This window comes from Poecilia reticulata, chromosome 10 (genome assembly GCF_904066995.2).
Source record: "Poecilia reticulata chromosome 10, P_reticulata-male-v2, whole genome shotgun sequence".
In the NCBI taxonomy this organism is placed as follows: domain Eukaryota; kingdom Metazoa; phylum Chordata; class Actinopteri; order Cyprinodontiformes; family Poeciliidae; genus Poecilia; species Poecilia reticulata.
Window position 1 is genome coordinate 11,669,207 of NC_088839.1, and position 24,619 is coordinate 11,693,825.

The window sequence follows — 24,619 nt, forward strand, 5'->3', positions numbered from 1 at the left end:
AAATTTCTTTTAGGTTTATACACATATAATGTTTTAATAACAACTGAAGGTAACCTGACTGTGGTATAAAATGGCACCACATGCCTGGAAAATACTCCTGAGACTCAGAGACACTGTGAATACGAACACTGTTATCATGCAACAGACATCTCCCATTAGGACAGAAATGTTTCAATGCAGGATAAAGGCAATCCCTCAGCACAGCTCGTTTTGATTTGCACTGACTCCTCTCTCTTAAGGGGGACAAGTGAACCTGTGCCGGTGCTATGCCCCCAAAAGCATAATGGAGCCATCAAATCTGCTCACTGTAGGGGTCGGGTGTTGAAGCGGCATGCAGATGTTACTTTAGTAACCATTCTTACAGAGATCATGTCCAGTTGGGATCATTTTTTGACCAAAGCTACTCTTATTAAAAAACCTTCAATTCCTTTGATCTTTAATCAGATTTTTGGAGAACTGGTTTGCCACATAGATTTTTTTTTTATACCTGACAATATAATATAGGACGATTGTCGAACAGTCGGATGTTCAGAGAAATCTTCAACTACAAGTCAATCATAATCCAAACAGACAAGATACCAGATACCTTTGAAGATTAAAGAGGCATTTATAATGTTCTGGGACTGTGAATTGAATATTCTTTACCTTTGAAGTTTTATATTGTGTAACAAAGGCAGAAGTAAACGCCTTGTGCCGCCGTCTGCAGATTTAGTGATGCCCGCTGGGATAGTGGCCTTCTTCAAAAGTGCTTCTAACTTAACTGGGGAACGCCTCATCGGGCAATAAAAGAAAAGGTTCAGCTGTGAAGATCAACATCCTGGTCACCTTCTGCACTGGGAATTGTTAGATCATGCAAAAATCTATCTGCATGGGAATAAAGAAAACATTGTAGAATGCTACCTTTTCTTCATGAAGGTAGCATTACTCTTGTTTTTTTCTCCTCTCATGACTGATTCATAAGTATTTTAACTATTATTTGTCCATTTTCTTTAGTTGTTGATTTTGCCATGGATCAGAAATCAAATCACCAAATGGGACTCGGCTCCACTCAGCTTCTGAAAAGTGGAGTCTTGTCTTTTGCTGTGAGTTAGGCCTCATCTGGAAAGAAAAACATTGTCAAGCTGAAATCGCTCACTTTTGTACTTCACTCTGCCCCTTCTTGAGATAAAGACTCCAAAGTCAACTTGTCCTGCGCTGATCACTTACTCTAAGACACTTTGCTGCTTCTTTCAACCCCACAAAAGACAGATAAAAGCCTAACCTCTGGATTAAGTGTTGCACTGAGCCCAACTCTGCAAAGCGGAGATATTCACAATCAAAAAGATATCTACCGCAGAAAGGGAGACGCGAAGCACTAGTTATAACGACGTGATGATGCCAAGTGCATGCCTCTGAAAAATGCCAGTGGTTTTATCTGATAATCTGTTTGTGTGACCTGAAAAATATCTCAGAAACTAACAGATGGCATCAAGCGTCTTGTGCACACTCAAGTTCCCACTGAGGGAGTAAAGTATCGATTTCTGTGACCCAGACTGTCCTCAAGAGCCACTTGAGTTTAAACTTAGGCTGTTCAGGTTTCATCATGTCTAGCTGCTTACACAGTTGACTCATAAAAACTTCTATTCTAAGTCCTTTGAGGCAAAGCTAATGTATACAGAGATGCGTACTGGGAACAGGAACATAAATATACTACCTCTTGCCTTTTAGACGGTCACAATTGGACAGCTTTCCAAATCCTTTTGACCTGGGGAGAGGGTTCAGGATTAACTTTCAGCAGAAACCAACAACAATTTCAAACAAAACTCGTACTGAAATTCATGAGGAAGATGCCAATCCTTAACCTGACAAGAAAAACTCCCATAAGGCGTAATGTTATGTAGAACAAAGCATTTATTGAAAATGGTTTAGAGATAGGTTTTAGCTGTATCTCAAAGTTTGCGCACAAGGTCCTGCCATGTTTGGCTTTCCTCATGCCCACAATCAGCCATAAATGGTCAATGAAAATCATCTCATGAATGTCGGTGAGTTTTTAAATGTGCCAGCTGATCAATTTTATTTCTCCATTAACAATGGCAACCACAAGGACAGAAAAAAAACCCTGCAATTTCACAGAGACGGAAAGCAAAGTGGAAGGTTGAAAGCAACTTTTGGTTGCCACTGTGACGTAAAATAATGTTTACACACACCATTTTAAGAGGCCGATGGCACACTCCATATTTGTGCATGCATGGGTGTGAGTATTATTAAAGAGCACATTATCTGCTCTCTAGTGGTTTGGAAACGGGGTTAGAAGACGAGGCTTGAGCGGGTTGCTGCTGTCATATCAGGTTACAGTGGAATAGTGCAGCGGTACATCAGACCCTAATAGTTAGAATTTCACAAGCTTTTAAGAGGTCATGATTTACAAACAACTTGGTCTTCAGTGATAATTGCATTTAAGAATTTACCAAACTACACCTTTCCTGTACTTTTTAGTTTTTGCTTGTTTGTCTGTTTTTCTTTTTGTGATGGCTTATGCTATAGTCTCTTATGTCTTTGTGTGGTATGTATGTTTAGATTCAAAATCTATAAATAATGCTGAAAAGAAAGCCTTACTCGGTCTGCATGGTAACACCATAACCCAAGTTCGGTGTGCATTTGATTCATAAAATATCCCAAATTATGTTGTTCATAACTCGGCAGGTTCGGTATGTCTGTGAATTTCCAAAACCCTGTTACGAATTTTATGTCTGAGCCAAAGTGATGGATTAAGAAACTTCTCAAAACCAAGTGCTAACAAACCTCTGACTGTGTGTTCACTAGTGTTTATGACACTATAAACAAAGTGCAGCTTCTTTGTGATTTAGGTTGCAGGGGCGGCCGTGGAAAATGTGTTAACTGTATAAGCTTGCAAATGAAAAGAAATTTAGCCGTCACGACTCCAGCGCCTCGTGAAAGCAAACAAAAGTTTCCTCCTGTCAAGCATGTGATGTTTCACAAGGTTTTAGATGTCAGAGTGTATCAGTTGACATATAATTATAAAACTATTCTGTCATCAAACTGTGTCATCTGCTCAGAATACTGTTGACAGCGAACGCTAACTGACTGTGGAGACGTGTCATATTTGCAGATCTTTATTTTACTGAAAGCTTCAAATGTGAAATCAGTGCATGACAGCTACTGGTTAGATTTACAGTTCTCTTTTCAAAATGTGGGCTGTGTTATTTCACAGCCCTGGGAGACTAATTAATTATTGTTGGGATGTAGGCAGAGGGATAGATCCAAGGGTGTTGCTCTTGCCTCCAGATAGATGACCTTTGTTTCTTTGCAGTGACCCGGCACAGTGTACAGACGCGTGTTATTCAAAGTCTGTGTCACAACCTGCCCCGGGGGTCATAGGCAATTTTTGAATATGTTGCCAAGATGTATATAAAAAAAGACATTTTGTCTAAGAAATACAATCCAAATTAGAATAATTGAATAGAGATAAATATTTATTTTTTTTGTCACAATCTCTGTGTATGAAGTTGGGCTAAAATGCAAGTCAAATGATGAAATGTTTTAATAAACAAATAAAAAAACAACTTAAAGGAACATAGAGAGGCAGAAAGTAACCAGGAACCAGAAAACATGAGGTAAATGGAAGGAATCAACGAGGAGTCGTCTTCTTCTTCTTCGTTTTTATTATGACGGATCACAAGCAACTTCAAGCTGCATACCGCCACCTACTCTAAATGAGTAATAGTAATACTAACTTACATCCATTAAATTCTATTTTCCAAATTTTGTATTACGAAGATAAATAAATATTGCTTTCCTTAATCTATAAATACCCTTAAAGTTTCCTTCATTTCCTAATATTCCTTTAAGACTATTTCTGTCATATTCTTCTATTTTTCTCCATCTCTTGTTTTCAGACCCATATATTTTACAATTCATAAATATGTTCTACATTTTTTTCTCTGCCTCATCCTTCACATTTATCATTATTTTTCCTCCAAATTAGACTTAAAATGACATTTAAATGGGTATGACCTACTCTCAATCTCATCATTATTATTATTTTTTCCCTTCTGTTTCTCTCACTAGTATCTTTAACTAACCAGTGAAGAGTGACTGAAAGAGAGGTGTTTAAATACAGGTGAGTGTGATTGGTGAAACAATGGACAGGGACTAATTACAAACTGAATGCAGCTGTGAGGGAAGAGCAAAAGGCAAGGAGAGGGAGAGAAAAGTGGCCCAGGGGAGCTAGGAGGACACAACACTAACAGAAAGCAGGGAAATAAATAATAAACATGATCTAACTAAAATAACTAAGAACTGACTGAACTGTATAGTAAAACAGAAACAAGGCTGAGCTAAACAACACAAAGGAGAAACACAAATAAGAACAGAAACAACCCAATTCTGTGTGTGTGTGCGTGTGTGTGTGCGTGTGTGTGTGCGCGTGTGTGCGTGCTGCCCCACAGATGACTTGAGCCAAATGTTTAGTCACAACTTGCTGTTAACTCTTTGCATGTTTAAGATCCTTCATTGAAGATCAACATCTCCAATGAATTCAAGGGTAATTCGCAGGAATCCTTTGAGAGCTCTGATCAATTATACGGAGATCTCGCCATGTAAGAAACACTTTATATAATCAGACTTCTTATGATCATCGGTGGACACTTCAGTCTGATTATACAAATGCTAACAAATGGAGAGATTCGTTTAGGGTGTTTTATTATTATTATTTTTTTAGAAGCACACTTGTAATTTAAAGGGGATAGTGTGCGGGGACTCCTCGAGTCGTGTGGTTTAATTATTTGAGAAACAAAGCACACATACTTCAGGAAAACATCACAGCTGTAACCTTCCTCTGTAGAGGACGGCGCTTGGTGTTTCATGCCCCTGCAACCAGCACCTGACCTTTAAACCTCCCGTCCTCCTTCAGTCTAATAGCTATGCAATAAAAAAGGACTGGAGACAGGACGTGGGTGTGATAAAGAAAGGAGCAAAAAGGGTAACAAAAAAAAAGGCCCAGAAATCTCATATGTGGGGGATTAACTCAGTCTTTCTGAGAGCTAAGAACTGCCACCGTTTTATTGATGAGATGTATTAAAGGCATTTATTCCCCTTTCCTTCAGCTAAGGTAGTAAATTCAGGATTGCAACACTGGGGGGATGATATTTCATCCATTTCTTCTAAATATATAAAATGTTGGAGTGTATTTTTAATTTTCATGATACCTAAATTTTTTATATGAAGGTTTTTCAGCAGGCGATCTCTCCAATTGCTGGACATCTTCTCATGCTTGTCATCGAAATGATCTGTTCTACTGTTGTTTTTGCTCAACAGTCTGGGACAAAATCCAGTTTCAAAAGAAACTTTTAAAATCTTTTTTTTTTGTTCAGCCCATTGAAAAGCTTTGATATACTCTATTTAGCAGCTGGTCACCAAAAAACCTACGGAAGATTAATTTACGGGTTGCTCAGTACAAAGATATATACAGATATATAAGATACATATTCAAATGTATCAAGGAAATCATTTGACATTAGATGTATGGTATATAGACACTGTTTATTAATTCTATTAATTCTGTCTATTAAGCAATTATATAATTTAAATTTGATTATTTGAGTGTGATAACGTCCAAAACTGTGGCCTGTATGTTAAATCTCTCCATCTTATGTCATTTTACTGTATTTAAAGTTAAGCCCCAAATGGACCTGAAGAATTTCCATCACAATAAACCAACACAATATACTATGTAAAAAGAGAATAATAAATCTGTTTTGATTTACATCTTACAAGAAAATGGGGTGGCAAAAAAAGTCTACTCTCCACAATTACCTGTGAAAAAAGATCTTTGGTGGTATTATAGCAATCAACCCCATCTTATCAGAAATCTTTAAACTAAAAGAATATCTTCTTTTACCGTGGCTTGTTATGTATTCCCAAGCCTTTAGGCTCCGCGCCAAGGATGGCTGCTCCGAAATAACAGTATTGACCAGTCAACTGATCTCTGCAGACAAAACAGGTGATGAGAGTATCTACAAGAAACAAAGGGAAATTGAAATGTTCCTTTAGACTTTGTCAAGATTGCACTCTGTCAAAAGCACCTCGGATTGCTCACAGTCAGCATCAGGCCTCCGCTCCTGCAGCAGACTTTGACTGTAAATGTATTTTCTCACACCTAACCTGTGTTCTGACTCACCAAACTCGCATATCTAACTGGGAAGAGATGTCAGCAAGAAGTAAATATCTCACTGTTATTTGTTTTTTTTTAAACACTTCTCTGAAAATATATTACCATAGCAAAAAATAAAGTCAAGCCAAATCTATTTTGGACTTCCTTCTGCACCAAGACATAACTTTTTTATGCTTGTGCAATATTGCAACATTTATTTCAGGCCAGAGTATTTTACTCTTTTTTTTTTCTTCAATATTTATGGTAGGTGATGTGAGAGTTTTAGGAGTGAATAGAGTCCTGTTCATTTTTAAGGTCCGGACGCCCATTAATGTGTCCAAACGATGCCCCAGGATCCCCAGATCACTGTTTCAGAGACTGAACCCGATAAATGATGACATTCATAACTTACAATGTGCCTCTGCTGTCATCAGGACTAACAATTATATTGATTATTAAGAACTTGTCAGAGATTAGTGACAAAAACATGGCAAGTGAAGTACTGCCAACGATTTAGAAATAGAAGGTTGTTGTGTTGTTTTGCTTTTCGAGCTACACGTTTTTATATTTAGGCAAATAATGCAACTCCTGAAACATTTTTGATGACAATGAGACATTTTTAAGAGTGAGTATTAAAAATAATCAAAATTACTCATTGCTACACAAAGGCTTTTGATTTTCCAATTTGTGCTTTTCAGAGTTTTATTTTATTTTTTTTTTACTTTTATAACAAAAAAGTTATATTTATTTCCATGTCTGAAATATTAAACTATTTAATTGCAAGAATATTACTCCTCTACCCCTCCTGCCCCCATTTCTTGTGAAATACTCTGAACACCTGTCTTTCATTTTTCACATTGTTTTCATGCAACTTTTACATCAGTGGGTTTACCAGAGAGAGTCTCACTAAAGGCTTTGTGCGCCGCAGCTAAGAATAAATTAGTTCTGGTCTGGACAACACCAAAAGTTAGTCTCTTCTCTATGATTCACAAATATGGTCCGTGGTGTTTTAAGCTATTTTAATTTATTTAAGACTAATTAGTATTTTTTTGTAATGAAACATTTATGATATTCCATGAATTTCTTTTTTTAATTAAGGAGCCCTCAGGCGTATTGTTTGACTGGAGAAGTAAGCTACGCATTTGTTTGTTCAGTTACTGGCTGCACAAATGCAGCGTCCACTGCTTCCTTTGTGAAAGCAGTCCAAGGAGGGAGTGAGAAGCACCCTGTAGTAATCTCAGTCTGCCTGTAAGTTGCCACCATGGGGAAAACCACATGTGGCAAAAAGCAAAATTTAAAACATTAAATTATCCAGCAGCATTCAGGTTGTCATCACAGGTTTGACCAGCATTGCTGCAGATATCCATGTGTGTCTCAAAACAAAACTGGAATACTTATTAGTAAGCCAAAAAGTGATTTTGCACCTCTCACTTTTTTTCCCCCACATAATCACTCTGTGTTTTACCTGTGCAGGTTTCATTGCACTACAATGATAAAATTGTCAACGTGCTTTTTATGGATACTACCACAACTCAAACTAGGTTTCTCAGATAAGCTTGTGCTTTGGACTTTGCTTTCAGATAATGCAATGAATGAAGTGAACGGAAGGGAAGTTAAGAAGTTAAAATACAATCAGAATGCAACTGCAGTAAAATGCTTGCATTAATTTAGTTCAAAATGGGGGAAAAAACCCAACATAAAACATAAAAAAAATAATAATCATGGCTAAGCACACACAAGAATCATCTGTAAAGAAAAGTAACATCTATAGGAAAATAAATAATTTTCTTATTTGATACACTGTAAGCTCGCAGACAGCAGCTGGACCTGCCATGTAATCTGGCTATTTCTTCTATGCATGAGCTGTCTGTCCAACCCGTGGCATCGTGGGTGTGGGTGTGGGTGTGTGTGTGTGTGCGTGCGTGCGTGTGTGTGTGTGTGGTCATCATCCTAAACATTTGGGGTTTTTTTTTTATCTGAGATTTCCATCGTTTTGTAGTCCTGAGCCACTTTGAGATTTTCCTGTCAGTGAAGAGAAACCAGTCAACTTCCCCCATTTCCTGACTTCCTCTAAGCTCAACCAACTTTTTCTGCTTAGAAAATCTACATATCAAAGCAACACTTTCTCTGCATTGTCAATAAGAGGACAAATATACACATGACATATTTCTATTAAAGAAATATATAAAATCCACCATCTGTTTTTGGTCTGCAGTCTTAGAGAGACTCACATACATCAACATTATATTTGCCATGCATTTTGTTTTTTATTGGACTTCACTCATGTTACTTTTGTTTTATAAAAAAACATTTTTAGATCGTCTTTCCATTTAAAGCAACTATAGCAAGGCCAATTGTGACTGCTTTATGTTTCATCCTTTGAGATTGTTTTGATTTCTGGCTTAAGACGTCATCATACTGTAAAATGTATTTTAAATGATTTATTGCCAAATGATTTCAAAGCTTTGCAATTGTTTAAGAAAACCCTTGTCACTGCAGTACAATAACAATACAGTTGACATCTTTTCTATGTTCAGTGTTCAGATTTTGGCAGCACTGATGCAAAAATCTTGAAAAATCTTGAAGTTTTAGGAAAGTCACATATGTGTCGGTGTGCTACAAAAGAGCAGTGAATAAATCTTGAATCTTGAGTTTCTTTTGCGGTCAAACAAAAGTTTTTATTTGCTTTTCCTCCGAGCTCGCAGTAGTTCTGCAAAAGGTATTTAATCGAAGGCCTCTAAACTGACCTCTGCTGTTTGTTAAAATGTCATTTCTTAATTATGTGATGAACTAAGGATACAGCTCACTCAAAACTACTCATTACTCATCTTCTTATGGCCTTTTCCTGCTTTGTGGGTTTGATTATATTGACTTTAGAATGACAAGCAGCTGCATAAAGACATCCATGACTACAGCAATGATGGAGATCAGGCAGTTTATCAAACTATGTATTTTGAATGAATATGGCTATGTTGTCAAATAAATAAATAAATAAATAAATAGCTAAAACGTGTCAGAAGATGACTAGATAGAGAGAGACTCTCATGTGCAGTCTTAATGTCTACACTATAACTGCTGGAGGGTTTTGCAACTTGCACACAACATATGTTATTTTGGACATATGCTGAAATGAACTAATGCATTTGTTTTGCTCTGGGGGAAGTCTCAAATTAACCCAGAATGCTAGTCAGATGGCTTCCTACAAACACTGCCACACATCGCTTTGGTGAATACATCATTTCTGTACCGTGACTCTATCTTGCAGCGCATGTACAGAGGCATACACGTTGCAAAGACAGAATGTGCAATGCAAAGATGAAAGCACAGAAGGAGCAAGAAGTTCAAGCCACAACTGTGGAGCCACAACAGGGCCTGCTTGTGAGATGTGCACTTTAAAACAGATTTAAGTTGTTTCAGTGTTCTGAATTGTTGGCTTTTCTCATGATGGCCGAATAACATTAGAACATGATTTAAAGCTCAAAAAAGTGGATTTTACATAACGTTGTTCCTTCAATGAAAATCATTTTAGAAGAACAATTGATTTTTCGAACGTTGAAGCAACTTCTCTTTAAAGTGTAAAAGTTGGTAAACGGGTGCCATGTCCTCAGTTTTAAAGGGAAGAAGTCAAGAGGCCAGTGAACTTGTGCTCAATCTTTGTTTAATTACATTGGGTTTTATTTCACTGTGATAGAAGCACAATCTTCTCCGTTGCCTTAATAACAGATCATATAAAAACCGCGGTGCTGTCCTGTTGCTCCCCGTCATTGTCAGACAAGTTCAGGTCAGACATCTATCCGTCTGCAGACTGGCTCAATATGCAGCTTCTCACCTCCACATGACTGACAGGTGTCAGCGACTGCTTGCTTATAATTAGAGTCAGTAGGACGCAGCAGGTTCTTATCACACCTCCAAGACAAGTCTTCCACAAGATGCTGACACTCTGGTTTGTGTTCTGGGATCAAAATATGCTTTAGTTATTTCAGAGTAAATCTGAAGCCTCAGAGAAGGAAGGTAGGAATAAAACCAGCAAGCTAAAGGTTTGACTGGCGTAGAGTAGCTGCTGAAAGCTATCTTTTTTATTTTTTTAGCTACTGCCATAAGTATATTAGGCGCTCATTTTTATTTGAAATGTAAATGTAAACATTGTAAATTCAATGAAATGTTTCCCCCGAGACGACAAAAAGAGCCAAAGTCTTTGTCACGTGAAGGCTTTAAACTGTCTTTGTTAGATGTTGGTAAGTAAAATTCAAAGTAGCAACATTTGCTGTTGCTACTATAAAAAGCTACTATAAAAAAGAAGGTGAAATAGCAAACCAAGCTAAGCTATGCAGGAAAAAAACCATATTATATATATATATATATATATAGTGGATATTGTGAGCCAAACACATTTATTGGATTGTGATGCTCACAATCCAAAGAGGGAGCTGCAGCATAAACACCGCCTTTCCTGCTTTCTTGTGCTTTTGTGTAAGAAAAAGTAGTGTGAAAATCTACACGTTCATGACTGGTGTTGTAGGTAACGGCATATTCCCTTGAGGCGCCCGACTACCATTGTGCTGTCTGTCTGGTCCACGGATCACAACACATACAAAGCCTGTCCTTGTGCTCTGTAATCCAGGAAACGACACCAGCGTCCTATTCCATCAACAAGCCTCCCTTCCGAAGAGGTTGGGGCAAATGTTTTTTTCCCCTTGTAGCCTCCTTGGTGGAGGCGATAAAAGCCAGCACAACAAACTACGTAGCATATTAAACTTGTCCTCATTATTGCTTAAGGAATAAAACACAACTGCAATTCCATCTATCTCCTTTATTGCACTTTGAAATGCAAGCTGCCGGGTCGTTTTTTTTCACATCATGCAAATACATATAATAGATCTGGCAAAATACTTAGATGAAAGGGAGCTCGCTGGATGGAGAAAGCAAAATACGAGGCTTTGAAGGAGAAAGAGGGGTTTTGTATCAACAGTGATGTGGAGTTGTTTGTTCTGCAGTTGTAATTTCAATATAGTTACTGTAACAACAAAGGACTGTTCGTTTTTTTTTTGGTTTTTTTTAAATGTGGTTTTTATCCTCAGAATGTTTGCTCAGTTAGAATAATCTTAAAAGAACGGGCGACCATTTCTTAAAGACTGAAACAAGACAGTGAAAAATGCTAGGTGGATGTTATTATTTTAGAGAATAATACCACTGCTGCACAAACACATCAATGAAAGCACTTCCACTATCATCACCTCCACACGTCTCTGTGAAGAGATACTCGCAGACGGCCAGTGGCATTAGCAGCAGCATCACAGTGTGCAGCTTGAGTGAGTTCTGCCACCTAATACCATTAAATATGATGAACTCATGATTATTTTACTAAATCTGGAAAAAAAATAAAAAATCTGAATAATGATGACAACTGTGAGCGATGTTTACTGACTATATGGTGGAAGCTCTGTTCATTTCTTCACATCAAGCCTAGCTTGGCATAAAACTGCAGGGCTGCTGATTAAAAAGGAAACTCTAACAATACATTTAGATCAGAACACGTCTCAAAGCCAAATCTGTAAATAAGTAAATGGCTTAAAATTAGACTGTTGACTCATGTCAGTCATTCAGTTTTATTTGTAAAGCCTTTTCATGCATTTAAATCCAACACCCAGCACTTCACACAGGGTTAAAATAGAAAAAAACTATGAAGATTTAAAAATGGGAAAATAAGTAATTAAATATAATGTTTAGATAAACATGTCATCATAAAAGACCTAGAAGAGAAAAAAATACGACAGCCATATTTATAAGAAGAAAACGCCACGGATGAATAAACAACATAAAAACAATATCCCATGGATAAGCACATTAAAACGTGCTTATCCATGGGAGATATATAATATTTAACTATAAAATCTAAATCATCTTGCAACCCTGTCAAATGTCGGAATTTCTGGAAGAATGTTGGATGGATGGATTATTGGTTCGTTGGTTGGTTTGATGTTTATCCCCTTGGTTTTATACCCTCGATGGGTAATATTGGAAAACAAATTTCCTCCTCTGCTCAGGACATAGTCATTGCCACATAGATTACTGCCTCACTAGATTAATTTTCCGTTGCTACTGTTTACAAGCAGATCAATACTATTGCCAAGAAGCCGTCCTCCACCGTGCCCTTGATATTCTGCAGTGCAAATGACTTACAGAAATGTTGTAAATTGTCTTCCAATACCGGAGGGGGTACAAAATTATGTTAACTCCTCAGAAAGTAAAGGCCATCAAATCGTCACTTCAAGCACTGAGAGCAAACAGGCACTTTTTTACATGCTGATTATCAAGGTTAACCAAAAATACATGCTGGGTTTCACATAAATATATATAGTAACATTCAATGAATTGGAATATTATTATATATAAATACGAGGGGGTACCCAAAAGTTTCTAGAATGACGCTGCTGCACGCGCAGTTACACGATTCTGCAGCTAGTCGTTTGTTCAACCATATGAAACCCCATAGCTTGGCACACTGATTGAGAAGGCTTGGTTGAACAAATAACTAGTGACAGAATCGTGTACTACGAAAACTGCGCGTGCAGCAGCGTCAGTATGGAAACTTTTGGGTACCCCCTCGTATGTATATATACATATATATAAGTGACTTTATTTTATTTTCATTTTTCATAATCTGAGTCCCGGCACATTGAACTTTGCCGCATGTCTTCTGCTTTTCTCATAACCCACTTTAATGTCAATTTACTGTCAAATAAAAGCTGTTAGATTAAAAACATCTGCACAAAAACAAAACAAAAAAACTTTTATTCTGTCAAACAAGTCAGCAGCGACCAACGATTAAACAAGTCCTCAAATGCACATGTGGATAATCTTCTGCTAATGACCAAAAAACTCACAATCATCCCAGAAATAACTTAAAAATGACAACAAAAAATGTACTGAGAATGAATGAAAATTGGACATTGCTTTTAAATTGTGACTGAGCACAATCATTAAAAAAATAAAACAAACATGCAAAATAATTTGAACAAAGTGACATTTTAATCCATGTGTGGCCTCTAACAACCTAATAATTTGTGACTTCCAGCTTGTAATCAGTCAGTTTGACAATTTAAAGGGTGAAAAATAGTTTCTGTGCTGTTTGGTGACATGGTGCGTTCCACACTGAACACAGTCGACAGGAAGTAATGGAGAACGTTGTCCCGATTAGATTTGAAAGAAAATGGGTAACAGTTTATTTGAAGGGGGGTGAATAAGACTGACATGACACTGTTATAAACATGACATAACACCTGTCGTCAACATGAATAAGCCTTCATGAATATTTGACTGTTGTCATAAAGCGTCATTTGGTAAATTATGACACTTTTAATACAAAGTTGACATTATTCAAAATGTATATACTGATATAAATTTGTTATAAAAGTATTACTGATTGCACTTTAAAAATTAGGTAACTTTATGTTATTAAAGGTAAAGTTTAAACAGTAATGATTTCTTGGTTAATGTCAAGTTGTCATAACAAAGACATTTTGAATAATGTCAACTTCGTATTAACAGTGTCATAATTTACCAAATGATGCTTTATGACAACAGTCATAAATATTCATGAAGGCTTATTCATGTTCATAACAGGTGTTATGTCATGTTTACGAAAGTGTCATGACAGTCTTATTCACCGCCCTTCACATAAAGTGTTACCAGAAAAGGATAGACAAGCATGTTAAAGTTAAAGCTGTAAGACAATTTCCAAGCAGCTTAATCATCCTGTGACTACAATTGCTACCTTAAAGTTATTTTAAAATTTAATATCACTGAGCCAAAACAATTGCTTGCTCCCAATCAGAATTATTCTAGCAAAGCCACACAGTTTATGAAATTTAGCCAAAAGAAACATTTACGCATGTCCTGTAAAATAAAGTACAAGAAAAAAGATGAAGTGCTTGTCTTCTTTTTCTGTTTTGAAATGTGGTGCCATGTTTTCTTACTACAGATAATATAAAATTAAGCAGGAAAAAGACAGAATAACTGTGAATTTGTATATTTGAATTAATGCTTTACTTCCTCCTCAGAGGGAAAAGTTTAATTGTTCAATTTAACTTTTACAGTGATTGTTTAGAGTAAAACAAGAGTGAATTTATTGTCCTTCCTGCTTTATGACTCAGCCTTAAATCTTGAGTTTAAGTGCACGCATCCCGTTGCACCCAAAATCAAAATATAACTTGAGCAGCTGGGGCTTTATAGAGAGGATATTTTATTTTATTTTATTTTTTTTTTACATTGCCTCAGCAAGAGTGGTGGAGAGAGGAAGAATCCAGATTGGGAGCCAGGAGAGGATTGGCCATCTGGTGAAGTGGGAGTATTCCTGGTTCACTGGGAGGTTTAAGTTCATTAAATCCTCTGAGCCCATCATTCCCCACAAACCAACTCAGTTTTACTTAGTATTGTTGTATGGTCATGTGATTTTTACATGAGTCGCTTCAAATTGAGGCTGCTGTGGATAAATCTCAGTAAGTGGTGCCCTTTAGGCACCGTCAGAAGAACCAGAATTAAAACTGAACAATGATATAAACGAGGAGGTAAATTCTGTGTGACGGCAGCTAATTTCCCGATTTCAATACATTAACTTTATTTCGGATGTAATTATGCCTGTTTGTCATGATCATATAATATTATATATAATATCACTTAATATTGTGAACTGCCTAGTTCAATTAATTAAAGTATGCGTGGCTTCCTGGTGGCGTTTTAATGTTCACTCTGAAGATGTAAGTGGAACAATGAGACCATCTTGATAAAATCCTGCGTAATGAGGGAGATTATCCAGAAAATGTGGCATGGTGAAAGCATTTCAAATACATACTGTCTCTGCATGTAATCTTTGCTTATTTTAATTGGTTTTGTTAGCTTAATATTCTCACCTAGTGACCAGAGTTATTAGAATTAGCAGCTTAAATGTCCATACATTTCCTAGACAGAGAAAAAAATTATAAATCACTTGCTTGTGATTGTATTCAGGAAAAACTCTCACCTGTGGCTATTTAACATCAACACTCCTTATGACTGTAATTAACTTCATAAAACTAGTTTGTGATTTAATGCGCCTTACTACTTCATTAATTCCAGCAATCTAATGAAGCCTAACTACGCTGTGGTCACTGTTAAAAAAAACCAAATCTAATACTGCGCAGAAGTTGAAAAAACTAGTTGGAAAAAAAAATTGAAATTGCAGTTTTTGTGTTTCTGAGCTGCTACGGCTAAAAGTGATGCCTAAAGACTGAAAAGGGAAGAGGTAATTATAAATAATGAGCTGCAGTGGTTGCCTGTGTGCTACTCACAATGCAGCAACATCATCAACCTTCATCAGATTTAGTCATTAGTTGTAATCAATGAAGTTTCATTTCGCAACTTATGCAGAATCCTCTGTAGCTGCAACATGTTTCTGGATCCCCAAGACAATGAACAAAGAAAAGACGCTCTCACTGATGACGATCCTTAAAAAAATAATTGCATTTTGCTTCCAAAAATTTAATTGGGTTATTTACAGCGTGAAGAGAGAAATTAGCAGAATATATGTCGATGTGCGATAAAATAAGAAACATGTTCTTACTTTAACATCATACATTTCTTGTCTAATAAGGGGAGCTGAAGAAGACTTTTTGCTGTAAAGTATCTTTGAAAAATTACTGTAGAACCACATTTTATTGGGAATTTCTTACTTTAAAAAAACAAAACGGTGAATTGTCTAGAGCAAAGCTGAGCATAAGAATTGTTAGTAACTTTTTACCAAGTGAGCGCCTGTAGAAATAAACCACCTTAGCGACTTATCATAAAATGTTTACCACATTTATGTTGAAAACATTCTGATGATGTTTATGCTTGAACGATTCCATTCAAGCATAAACATTAGCGTCGCCCTTGCAAAAACAAGGGCGACGCCAATCCTCGCCCTTGCTAAACACACACACACGCACACCCCCACACGCACACACATGCACATTGTCATAACAGGGTACTGTGAATATCTTCCAGATGCACTGTGTGCACATGGAAAATTCTGTGTATTGGAAAAATAATTAATATCTCTCCAAACACATGTTAAAGCATGGCGATGGCAGCAGCATGCAGTGGGAATTGTTCTTCTTCAGTATTGATAGGGATGGTGATCTGGTAATGGTTGGAGATGGGTACATGCCAGTCCTGGAAGAGAGCATGTTTTAAGTCTAAGACGTAAGATAGAGGTGAATATTCATCTTCCAGCAGGAAAATGACTCCAAACATACAACCAGAACAAGTATGAAATAATATAGATCAAAGCATATTCACGTGTTAGCATGACCCAATATGTCCTCCTGACCCTGTGCCTTAGCTCTACCTGCTATCTTTTAATTGACTGTCTCAAATGATGTCCAAATGGAACAATTCCCTCTGAGCTCTTATTGTGGCACTTAGCTGTTTTTGTCAGTGAGTACTTTTGGCACCACATAATGATACTGCTCTAAATTGTGTCTTGATCATTAAAGTCAAGCAATTGTATCGTAACTGTACCAGGATTATAGCTCCTTTCTCTTTGTATAAAGGATTACAGATGTTTGGACCATTGGTAATACATGAGTGGAGTAGAGAATGAATAACAAATGAGAGCTAAATTAACCTTAAATTCCACCCACACTGGTCTAGATCAAAGTAAAAAAAAACAGAGTATCATTCACATTCATTGATCTATTTGCAGAAAATAAACTCCACTTGGGAATCTGTAGCTGAATAACTTTAATAACTGAATCCCTTTAATTTGAGTGTTTCTGCATTGTAGCTGCAACCCACACGCTCAGTCCCAGTAATAGGATTGCTTTCAGTGTTGTGAAGCAAGGAAACAATGGCAGCTGAATGCAAGTCAGGAAAAATAACATTTCAGTTCTAACAAAAACGGCATACATGTTGGTTATAGTGAGGATTCACTTACCTCTTCTCTCTATGATTTTACTTGAGGGGGGTAAGAAAAAAAAAATCCTGCCTTTAATTACTAGCATAATGCATACTTCTTCTGTTATTGGATTAATTAGCTAAATAAAACTAATTAAAAAAAACCTACTGGGAATACTTCATGTTCTTATTGTCAACTTAAGTACAATGATGAACAGTGTAGACACTGTGCTCTCTCAGTCATTCATCTTCACAAACTGGCTAAGAGTCAAGCTAAAGGGCGTCGTGTCCCTTAACAGCAGGGACATGGAAAACTAATGTGCTTCATAGAACGGCAGACAAAAAGGCAAGTCTACAAGTCCAAGTATGTGTGTGCATGTATGGAAACAGTGAACAGGTGCATCTTATTTACAAATAGTAATTCATAATTACTGTTAAAAAATCTTCCCAGCAGATGGGGCTGAGACCTTCCTCCTGCTTCTGATTGGTTGTTTCTGATTGGGATTTCTGCAGACGACAGTAGGACCACAGAGAGGAGGCAGAGGGGCTCGATGTTTTTCAGAGATTTTCAGTCTCATCTTTTGCCGTCACAACATAGTGGAAGTTTTAAAAAAATATTTGAAAAACTTTTTTTAAATTTTTTTTTTAATAAAAGTCAATTTTAAGATTTTTGCAGTTCTGAAATTATTCAGGACTTCTGTACAAGTCTGAATTCCAGAAATTTCACTTTTATGAGTACAAATGTATCTCCTCATCGATGTTACGGTTTATTCACAGAGCATGGACTCATAGACAGTCAGAGCTACGATCAATTTTACAAAATAACAAAACATAATAAAGTTTAAAACCAAAACACAGTGACAACACCACATGATGACGTTTAAAGAAGCTCATGTGCTCAAGCGCTCCTCTTGGGAAATTGAAGATGAATTTGAAACGACGGCTCTAACTCAGCACTCCACAGGCAAACCCTTCCGATCTCAGGGACAAAACTGAAATTCCCAGGTCTATCGCATCTGTTTCCGCGAGTAAAACTAAAGGTGATTAGCTCCACTCTCCCAAAGGATCACCTCCATGGGGATAACATATGGTTATTGTTTGTTGTGTTCCCGGTGTTCAGCTGACAGTAAAAGAATTACTCATTGGCTCTTTAACGGGTCAGAGAAATATGCCGTGCAATTTAATCTCGCGGTATCAAAAAACAGTTTAACTCAGCTGTTACTGAATCAAAGTCCCTTCTGAGACTTTGATGAAAAGTTTTAATTGGCTCCATTATGGACACGCTGTGTGTCCCCGGAGTTCTTTCTTCAATCAAAACGCTGAACTTGTAAAACGGATAAAGGCCCACATATTGATCCTGTTGGCTTCCTCTCTAATTCCTTTGATAACACTGGAGCGGCCTGGTTATTAAACTGTTAAAGTCTTCCTCACTCCCTACGTCCCCATTTGCTTACAGAGACAGTAATGCCCTGCCAACTTGGCACACACCAGTCTAAGTGTTTGGGGACCTTGTTTCATGTGATTTGCAAGGGTACCTGAAGGTAACGTAAGGACTAAACCCCTCTTTAGTGGCATCTGTCAGATTGGAAAATTGTAAACCCAATAGCTTCTAAGCATTTTGAGTTTGACACGCAGATTAAAGGTAACATGTTTGACCATGGTGAAGCAAAGCGTTTTTCTGTTTTTTGTTGGCATTATTATCATATTCATAGATGATACTGTAAAGGCCAATGCATATTAATTTAGTTGGCCGTTACCTTTGCATATATACATTACTTTTTAGTCTCGACAAGCTATAAGGCATTTTTTTTCCATTGAATTTGTCATTTGAATGTTTTTTTTTCTAATCTACTTTTTTCTTATGTCTACCTTCTTTCTACAAATTGAACGAGGCACATAAGAACAGCCCTTCGTGTTTAGTGTTCATGTTTCTACAGTCAAAATAACTTTTTTCATACATTTTGGAGAGTAATAAAGAATTTATGAAGTTGGGTTATCAACCTTAACTTTTTATACTTACCAGTTTATTTTTAAACAGGCTCACCTACTTGTTATGATGAAAATACGTCAGAGCTGAACATTATAGCCAGTGTTGGTTATGGTGTTCATGCACAGCATCTTAAGCTGTAGTCAGAGACTGGAGAGTGTCTGATTTGGGAACTTTGGAGTCTCATATCTTTATGAATGATGTGTTCTTGTTGATGTTTTCAAGCCAAGGCCTTCAAGGTGCATGGAAAGGGTCGGCCACTGCTCATCAAAAAGGAGTCGGTGGAGGTGGTTTGGTAAAATTAGGATGCCTCCTGGCGTGTCACATAGAAAGGATACCCAGGTGACGACACAAACACGGAGGAGGAACAATATTTACCTCTTGGTCAAGGAGCCCCTCCAGATGCCCAGAATGAGCTGGAGAGTGTTACCTGGAATCCCGATGATCCAGCCTTGGATAAGTGGGAGACGATGGATAGATGAGCTCTTGTTAGCTTATGATCAACAGATGTCTGAAACTATGAACAAATTATATGTATTAGCTCTTAATATTCAACATGTTTTATTTTTTTCACTTTTCTGAAGTCATACAAGTTTGTAAAATCTCAAAAAGCTGTAAATATAGAAAGGGGAAGAGAGTGAGATGAAATGACATGCAGCAAAGGTCAAGACTGAGAAAAAAAAAAGGCTGTGGTCATGTAGTACGTGTCAAAACCGCTAGAGTAACCACATGTCCAAATGTAGCTGCTAAATAGAGCAGAAATGTTGGTTTTAAAGTGGATGACGTCTCTAAGCAGCACAGAAACAAATTCTCCCTAGAGTCAGTCAGATAGTTTTCTGATAATTAAACACTGAATTATAATTAAATTATCTCTGAAAAAAAATAAGAAAATCTATTCTCTATCTAGGCTCTGTTCTCTGACAATAGTCATATAAACATTATGCAGCTTTGAAACGGGCTTTTTTGGTAAAAGCCAATTACAACACAAACACAAATGCTCTACTAACAACAAAAAGAACATTGTAGAAAACAAAAACATATCAATCCCTTTTCAATTAGCATTTAATATATTAGATTTAAAAACATCAGGAACTAGCTATTGCTTATCTCAAGTTGTTGGGGTGTATTGATTTTCTCCTAGCTGCATTGCTGCTCCCATTGCAAACAAAAGTGTTTTTTTTTCTCCTTAAATATATTTTATCTCCACCTTTTGGGAAGAATCCTGCTGCATGTACATTTCAGAGATACAGAGGGGCTCAGATGGTTCAAAAATATATTTCTAGTTTTTAAAAAATGTACTTTGTTAGGTTGGGACAAAAAGGAGACTGGTACAAACTCTGAATCCCAGAATGCACAGCTTTAAATTGTTTTCCTGCACAGATCCCCGGATGGAGGAGTCGCAGCTGGGATATCAGTGACATCATAAATCTACATGAAACCTCACAACAGAATGTCTCTCTCTTTTCTCACTGGCTGCACTGGGGGCGGGCAGGCATGTTCCTGCGTCTGGACGTCACTGGACAAGTGAGGACGTCCTCAAAGAAGCCTTTGCTCCAAAATATACTGCAGCCAGTCGTTTGCGTATCTCATGACTGCACGTCTGGATCCGACTTCTCTGAGCTGCTGTGGGAAAGAATCCTGAAGAATTACAGACTCCTTTAGGAGAGACAACGTCTTGTATTTGTTTTATTAAAAACCTTTTTGTTTATTTAATTTTCATCTCTGGAGGTATGACAGATTACAACAGGGATATTTATTTCTTGTCGAATCATAGACTGCTCTGTTTTTTCTTTTGCATTAACAGCATAAATTCTCAAAACTAGTACTTATCTTGCTAATTCTAACCCTTAATATGACATGGACAAACATTACATCTGCTTAAACTTGAATGACTCTAAAATGATGTTTTTTGTTATTAAAAGCAATAATTTAGTAAATATGCCTCTGGCTATAGACAAACCTATGATGACATGAGAGGTAATTATGTTTTATTTGCTTGTTTATAAATCATTAAAACATACAGTTCATTTTCGAGGGAATAAAGACTCTACTAATAGCAAACAATTCTGAAACACTGATTTTAGGTTTTTACATGTTATTTAATTTATTTTCAAATCACTCTGCACATTCAGCCGCTGGGCCCTGGTGGCTTTAATGATGTTTACTTCTGTAAATGGTAAAAGGTCTACATTTGTGTAGCGCTTTGTCAAGTCAAATGACTCCAAAGTGCTTTACACTACATTCAGTCATTCACTTACTCATATACTGTAAAATAAAATGTATTATTGCTTTTCTCAAGTCTCTTGCTTACCTCAGAATTAAATCTGAGCAGCGAAGCGTTGGACTCAGCCAACGTATAGCAGCCACTTTCAATTGCACAAAAGGCCTGGCCATCGACTTTTCTAACTTCCATATTAATGACACAGTTTATTTACTATTAATTAGAATTAATTCATCTGGTCCAGTGATTATATCTTCAATATTCCAAGCACTATTCTCTCCTGGAAAAGTAAATTACTGTTTTCTATACAAGCTTTGTATTTGATTAACACGTTTATCTTGGGAACATGCAATTATGAAGCCTCCATTAGCTCTCCATTGTTCCCCTTATTGAAATGGATTTTTCTCCTATCCACTCATGGTGGTGGCCTTAATTTAATCTAGACGGTGAGGTAGTATGAAAACATCAAAGGTCTATGAGGCAGCACCTTGCTCTAAGTAAAGCATTGTTAACTCTCTTTTTAAAATAAATGCCCCCTTCACATAATTGGGGACTGAAGCTCCAGCTCATGCTCACTCCATTTTATTTTTACATTTTTTTTTTTTTTTTGCCGGAACCTCCCTTGTGAAAACAAATCCTCCATTCCTGCAGCCACATTACTGCATAGTCACTGCGCCAGAATCCCCATGGCAACAGACATGTGCAACAGTCTGCCCTCCCCTCTCGTTCCTCCTCCACCCGCTGATTTTTATTTATTTATTTTTTTTTATTTCCCTCTCTGAGAAACTCACCGAGCTTCAGAAAACAAATGTACAGCGTCATCCACAATGATCTACAGAAGAAGGATGCAGTGGAAAGGCAAAAAAATGTCTTTCATATTAATGTGTCAACTCAAAAATCTCTTCTAGTTCAGCTGGTTGCTATTGGCAACTGCAGAAACAGCAGACATGGAGTAAAGAGCAGCAAGAATTGGGAGCAGGCAAGAAGGTAGTATATATATATATATCCATACATATCATGACAATTTCTTGTTGGGTAAACAAAACTGAACAGGAGCAAGACGTGAACTATTTTTAATTATCACTTGGACAATATCCCTGCGCACTGATATGCATTCATTTTCTCTTCATTCTCTTTGCCGGTTCTGTCAGATAGCTACTCTCTTGTCTGGCCATTTGCCCCATGCACTCTTCCCACATTGTGTGTTTGCTCTTGGTCTGACCTTCGCTGTACCAATGTTGTGAATTGGGGTCACTCTGAGGGAAGAAGTCAGGCTGACCAGCAAACCTCTATTTCCTGACAAGGCACCTCATCAGTGTAAGCAAAAGACGGACGATATTTTATTTCACTTGTCAGAGTTGTCTACAAACTCTGATTCCCGTTGAACAAAACTATGGACAACAGTTAACTTTTCATTCAATTCCACTCCCCACTTCTGTAGCTCCATGTTATGTTATATAAAGCAAGTTGCAGTCTTTGAGACATAAACATGAGACAATACCAGAATAACTGACTGGAAAACATTTAAGAATAAAGCAGAAATTATCTACCTCTTGAAATGGTACTTTATTATGAATCATCAATCAATGGTAAAGAGACAAATGTATACAGGGGGCATTATGTAACAAGTTGTACCATGAGAAAACTTCTTTTGGACATACTATATTATCTTAATTGCTCTGTTTGCAGTTGTTCTGATTGACGGGATGCACAATATTCTGAAATATATGCAGATATACAAGTTAGCGACCAAACTAAAAGTTCTCTTGATGTTGTGATCCTAAATTCGAAAAAAATGACTCATCTTACCCACAGTCTTCCCTCGGAGCCATAACACTGAATACTTATTGTATTAATTTATTTTTATTATCAGAACAAGCAAAAGTAAAGTATTGTTGGAGTAAAGAGGATAGCCGGTACTAAAGAGAATCAGGAGAGGATTTAAGTAAGATGGAGCAAGGCCAAGCAGAGTTTTATAAATCATAGCCATTAAATGAATCACTGCTTGGTCTCACTCTATAATCTGCATTAACACAATTTACAATATGGTTGAAAACGCAAATACATATCTGTTCAATGTGCATTTTTTTTATGATTAGCAATTCAAAAGAATGCAATAAAGTGGTAATGAACATGGTCTGGGCTCTTTTGAATCGGTGGTTCTCCTTATAGCTCAGCTACTCTCTTCTAATGCTTCTAATGTCATGCTAACAATTGCATTTAAACAGCTTTAGCTCCATTACTAATTGGCTTGATCTTCAAAAACATTCTGAATCTGGAAGAGATCACGCATTGTAACCACCTTCTTTTCATCTTCACCCAACAATCAACGTTATTATTTACATTTCAACTCTGTCACAGATTGCCACTTCAGACCAAAATTGATTGAGAGCTTACTGCCCTCGAAAGTGGCATTGCTCCACTGTACCTTCCCACCCGTCTTTTCTTTTTCCTTTAGTTTTTTTAGCTGTTCAGATTGATTTACAGGTGCCACGGTCACTAGGCCGTGATGTCCAATCCGTGGTGATAAGAAGGTGAACTCTTTAACTCTCGTTAGTAGCAGCACTGAATTACTTCAATTAGCGCACGAAGCACCTCTGACATTAGAGGCGTATGACCTGACGCCTGAGCGATGCTAAAATGCCATCAGTCCAACACCCTCTGCCACCTATATCAGTGACAGACATTTTACCACATCCTCCTCTGCATGTTCCTTCAACTTTTTTCTCTTTACGAAATGCATCCCTTCAGGGCACCTCTGTCCTTTGAAAAAAAAAAAAAAAAAGGGGGAGATCATATCCATGCACGTCACTTACAGTTCATGACTGTCTTCACATGTCATTTGTGTTTGCCATGTCAATGCTAGTATTTGACAGCAATTTCTGGTTCATCGCAGGAAAATGTCAAACTAACTGACATCACGAAAGGTCACTCAGGAGCAGTTTAGGGTGTTTTATTATCGCTGCCTCTTTTGGCCAATATCAATCCGGCCACAAATAGCTGTGATGGTGGAGTGTGCATGGGGTGAAAAGGAAAATCTCAAGTGAATTAGGCCAAACGAGGTCTTACAGCTGGGCGTCAATGTGTCATCGTTGGCTGTATGGGATCTAGGTCGCTGGCTTTGAGGCAGAAAAGTTTGAGCAGCACTGAAGGCTTTTTTTTTATTGTTGTTGTTTTTTTTTTTAAATGTGGTCGGTGTTTTTTTCTCCATTCTCTTTCTCTTTCTTTCTTGACTGAGGGTGATCATAGCCCACAGCTGCTAAATTCACAGTACATGTGCAAGATTTCACGAGCGAGCGAACATGCCAGAAAGCACGCAAATGTATGCATTTCTACCTTCATTTACCTC

General features: G+C 37.3%; 1 long non-coding RNA gene across 1 annotated transcript in view; it reads left to right on the forward strand.

Moving 5' to 3' along the window:
• LOC145553211 (uncharacterized) overlaps positions 1 to 22,891 on the forward strand; it is a 61,375-nt gene extending 38,484 nt beyond the window's left edge. Inside the window, exon 3 of the long non-coding RNA XR_014089500.1 lies at positions 20,430 to 22,891. This is a non-coding gene — a long non-coding RNA (uncharacterized LOC145553211). The remainder of the gene's footprint in view (positions 1 to 20,429) is intronic.
• The last annotated feature ends 1,728 nt before the right edge of the window (positions 22,892 to 24,619 follow it).